The sequence below is a fragment of the Vombatus ursinus genome, unplaced genomic scaffold (genome assembly GCF_900497805.2).
Source record: "Vombatus ursinus unplaced genomic scaffold, bare-nosed wombat genome assembly UNPS02005659.1, whole genome shotgun sequence".
NCBI classification, from domain to species: domain Eukaryota; kingdom Metazoa; phylum Chordata; class Mammalia; order Diprotodontia; family Vombatidae; genus Vombatus; species Vombatus ursinus.
Genome location: NW_020945437.1, coordinates 2,371,968 through 2,377,579, shown reverse-complemented (window position 1 = coordinate 2,377,579; position 5,612 = coordinate 2,371,968).

Sequence of the window (5,612 nt, the reverse complement as noted above, 5' to 3'; positions counted from 1 at the left end):
ATTACTCAAACGGAATGAAGAGATGGAATTGTCAAACCCTCACATCTATTGCCATTCTGCCATCTCTTGTCATTTCACTTCTTGGCACTTTCCTCAGTAAAAGAGAAGGAGAAGGAGAGGCTTTGGTATTCTGGGCAGTCACTTTTATTGCTTCTTTTTTAGCAACTCATGAAGTCTTTGATGTGGCAAAAGATGAGCATTAATGTTAAATTAAAGTTTTACAGGTTTCATTTATATATCATCTCTCTGTATTCCCAAAGCATAGACAAATAAGCCTGGCTATATCTAAATAAAACATAACAGTATATCTTACTGTTGCTCAACAAATGTTTATGAATAATGCTTGCCAAAATACTGAGCCTGAACTTTTAGAGTAAGTCTTTGAAATGAAGGAGAAAGAAGTTGAGTCACATATTGAGATAATGATTACATCGCTCCACTGTTTGGCCTATAAAGTTTCCAGATTTCCATAAGCAATGATTAGTGGTTTCGAGTATATTATCTACTCTTAATTATCAGAGTTTAGTGCATGGAAAGAGTGCTAACCCAAAATTCAGGGACTTAAAATGTGGATAGCTAGATTAAACAGAATATTATTTTATATTCCCTCTGTTTCTATACCTTAGGCCCTATATCTTCAGGAACCACTGAAATAAGATAGAAGTTGCTCGTGAATGTTTGTAATAAGATTTAGGCCAGTGTTCTCAATTTCAAACTTTAGTTATTTCTTGAAAAGTGTTGTTCACAAGAGATCCTGCTGCTAGGCATATACTCACAAAGAGATCAACAATAGAAAAGACCAGAGTATTTACAGCAGTACTTTTTTTAGTAGCAAAGAACCAGGGGGAAAAATAGATACCCATCAATTAGGGAGTGACTAAACAAATTGTAATATTACTGCACCATAAGAAATGAAGACTACAGATAATCATGTTTTGAAGACTTATATGAACTGATACAAAGTTAATAAGCAGAACCAGGAAATAACCACCATGACCACAACAACGAAAACGAATGCTATGTAATTATAATGCTTAAGCATTGCACTAAATAAGAGAGGAGAAAATGACTCTCCCTCCATTCATTGCAGAGGTTAGGAATGATAGTTGTTGGGAGATTTCCTCTGCTATCAAATTCAGTCCACGTATTGGCTACTTATAAAGAATTGCTTTTTCCCTCTTTTTTATTCTTGGTCCCACAAGGGAAGTGGGGTTGAAGTAGGACACATTTGGAAATGAAAATAAAGTATAAACAAAAGATATTGATTTTAAAAGAAAAAGAATTTTCCACTTTTGGACACCAAAGCCAGCCTTCTGAGTTAGTAGAATAGTCTTCATGAGACATGAATTAGAGGGTCCTAGAAAGATCTTTTTGCACAAAAATAGAACTCATTCTCCATCTCACAAATAAAGAAAATACCATATGTATGGAATCATGGCTCTTTGAAGTCATAAAAGTCCATTTTATTTTTAAAATTATAAATTTAATAGCACAATTCAAATTAATCAGTGAACTTCTCAATCTGGATGCCCTCCATAATAATGCAAATCATAATCCATCCATGGTTACCCATCTTGTGTTATTCTTGTCCCATAAGTTCACCACAGGGAGTTGACACAACATACTAGAGGATTTCCTTATTTTCTCATGACATGACAAGGACCCGAACTGTCTATGTGTTACCCATTGCCCTCAGCAAGAGACCAGGCAATTTTCTTTTTCCAAATCATATGTTTCTCTGATGATGTATTTTATTCCAAAAATATAATCTCAAAAATGTGGATAATCAATTAAATTTCAAAATAAGAAATAAAACCTCAAGTAAAACGATGGAAATTAAACTCTATGCTAATAAAAGATAAAAATAAAATTACAATAGCTTATTTGTTCTATGCCAATCGAGAAACATTTATTAAGTGCCTACAAAGTGGCAGGCCCTACTATGGGAGATACAAAGAAAGGTGAAGACAGTCCCTTGTCCTCAAGGAACTAACATTCTGAGGGGAAAGGGGAAAAACAACATGAAAACAACTATTTACATGCAAGCTATATGTTAGGTAAATTAGAGGTAATCTCAGAGGGAAGGTACTAGTATTGAGGAGGACCAAGAAAGGCCTCTTGCAGAAGGCCCTACCTGAGTTGAGACTTGAAGGAAGCCAAGGGTCAAGGATGAGAAGAGGAAGCTTTCCAAGCACGGGGACCAGCCTATGAAAAGGTCTAAAGTCAGGAAATGTCTTATCTGAGGAACAGTAGCAAGAATGCCAGCATTGCTAGCTCAAAGAGAACATGTAGGAGCCTAAAGAACAGTAAAAAGACTGGAAGATAAGGAAAGGACCAGGTTGTAAATGGCTTTTTCAAAAAAGAGGATTTAATATTTGATTCTGGAGGTAACAGGGGGCCACTGGAGTTTATCAAATACGGGGCTAATGTGTTCAGACTTGCACTTTAAAGAAATTATTTTGACAGTTGAGTGGAAGATGGACTAGAGGAAGTAGGGAAAGACCAGAAAGGGAAATCAACCAACAAATTATTGCAGTCATCCCAGCATTATGTAATGAGGGTCTACGTCAGAGTATTGGCAGTGTCAGAGGAGAGAAGGGGTCACACCCAGGAGATAGTGCAAAGGTAGAATTGGCAGGACTTGGTAACAAATTGGATATTGGGGGAAAGGTGAGTGAGAGTGAGGATTTGAGGATGATGCCAAGGTTTCAAGCCTGGGTGAATGGGAGGATGGTGGTGTCCGATGTAGAAATCTAGAAGAGAGGATTTGGAGGGAAAGATAATGAGCTCAGTTTTGGACATGTTGAATTTAAGATGTCCATAGGACATCAGTATCAAGATGTCCAATAGGCAGTTGGAAGTATGAGACTGGAGGGTCAGGAGAGTTTAGGGCCAGAATAAAGAAATCTGTGAGTCATCTATATAGAGATAATAATTGAATCCATAGGAGTTGATTAGATCAACAAATAAAACAATATAGAGAAGTGAAGAGGATCCGGGACAGAACCTTGGAAGGGAAATACACACGGACCTAGATGAAGATCCAGCAATGGATACTAAAAGGTAGTCAGACTAAGAGGAGGAGAACAAGGAATAAGCAGTGTCACAGAAATAGAAGCGTCAAGGATCATCAAGAAGAAGAGAATGATTGATGATGTCCAAAGCTGAGGATTGAGAAACTGAGGATTTGACAATTAGAGATCACCTCAAGGCAACTCTCTAAGACTTTGAGTCACAGAATAGTTGCTTGTCTGCATTAAGAGAGGGTGCTTTCTCATTAGGGAGGTCAGTAGACCAATGAAATCTTAGATATGTATTAAATAAATAAAGTCATAAATGGATCTTCATTACCATTTAATAATATCTATAGGAAACCAATATAATTTCATTCAATGCTTAACATGATAAGCATAAGCAAAAAGGCTACCTTGAAGATAACAACAGCTGATGGTCCAACATTAGTTGTGAAGGATAAATAAGCAGAATCTACAAAGAACCTGATAAAGTGTCTCAAATTGTCAACATGTGCTTTGATACCAGCTTCAATTTTAAAAAGAGGTGTGGGTAAGAAAAAATAATAATTTGGAAAATACAGTTCCAGATTAATAAATGAAAAAAGTCAAACAAGACACACATGTATGTCATTATACTTTCTTCAAGAAGAAAATCGGAAGGCATTAGAAAAAAGAAATCACAAAAAATGAACTTAATTGTATCTTATAAGATAAGAAATGACTAATTATCAGTATAGGAGGCATGTCTCAATTAGTTATACATATGCAGTCAGACCAGAGAAAAGTTAGAACAAAAATTAAAATCAACATCAAATTAGAAAAAGGATAAAACTGAGATGACATTATGTTAATATAATTGTTTCAACTTGACCTATTTGAACAAGTTTTTAACTCTGAAAATGAGAAAATGAATACAAATAAAGACATTGACCCTTACTATAATCATTTCTTATGGAAGGTTAACCAATGTGAAAGATAACCACAACAGAGACCAAAAGAGCACAGAAGCAGTGTCAGCCAGTAAATACTTGAATACCTTGACACACAAAGATTAAGTACATCAGTGGTTTAAAACCAATGTTCTTTTACTGAACATCATAAATGAGAATGATCAAAGATTATGAACCATATCATATCACAAAATAGCAGGAATTAGTGGAAAGGAAAGTGAAACTACAGAAAACTTTGTATGAAGTCCAACTAAGCCATATCATCCAGAGTCCATGTAGGTTCACATGAAAACAGCAGAGCAATAAATATGTGAAATGGAATGGATCCACCAAAAGTTTCTATAAGCAATCTATTGTCATTGTTGAGAATAGATCTACCCTATCTAGTCATCCTTGACCACAAAGTGCTTCATGTCTCGTCCAGGCCATGTTGCTTTCTGCCCTACTGCTTCTCCCCATCTAAACCAGCAACCTCCAAGCCTCTAGAAGTTCATCTAGTCAATTTTGAACTACCATTGGCCTAAGCAGTCTTGACTGATGACTGAGTGAATGAAAATTTACCTACCTCACTCCTAATTAGACCATGTTTCACATCCCATCCAGCTGCCTACCCAGGCTATCTTATCATCTGATTTCTACTCTCTTGTTTACTTATTGCTCTCCTTTTCCACTTCTTTCTTTGGGTCCCATAATCAAATTAATAATGTTATTGTTTCTGGAAAGGGTATGTCAATTTATGACCTTCTGAATCAATTCATCATCCCCATGTCTGCCTTACCTGACCACTACTCCCCATAGAGCAAAGTATTGATTAGTGTAAATAATGAAATCCCTGAAGTGTTCACATGTGTTCAAATTCACACTATTCAAAGTTATAATGTAAAATATGATTCCAGCCCAATGGAAACACAACATATAAATTAGAAGAATCCCTTCACTACAGGTGATCCATTATTTGCACTAATCTGGACCTAGCTAAGAGTAGGGACATTTTATATTTGTTATCCCCAGGACTTAGTACAGCACTTGGCATACAGAAAGATTTTACATGCATTCATTGATTCGTTGATGATGGTGGAACGACTACAATTAGACTCTAACCCCTCAGTAACCAATTTTCTATATGCAGAAGTAGGAAAGGCACTTGAAAAGATAAACTCAAGAAAAGCAGATAGATGTGATCAAACAATCACAGAATAAATCCGTGCTGGAGGTAACACAGTTACAAAAGACACTCAGAGATCAGTTTTCAAGTTATTTTAAAGGAGTGATTACAGAAAAATTGGGGGAACCATGAACTGTTCTATTATTTTTTAAACATTAAAGATATGATTCTTAAAATTAGATCTTGACTATAAAATATATATACACATATATATACATATATATGTGCATGTATATAATATATGTGTGTGTAGGTATGTGCATTATATGTATATGTCTATTGTGCATATATACATGCATTGAATGTGTGTGTATATATATATTATATACAAACATGTGCATACATGCATATACACATATATATATACATATGTTTATGGATTCAGGATAAAGAAACCTTGTTCTATAGTCATAAATGTAGTGATATATATGCAAATATGTACACACAAACACATGTGCATACATACATATAGAGAGAGAAAGA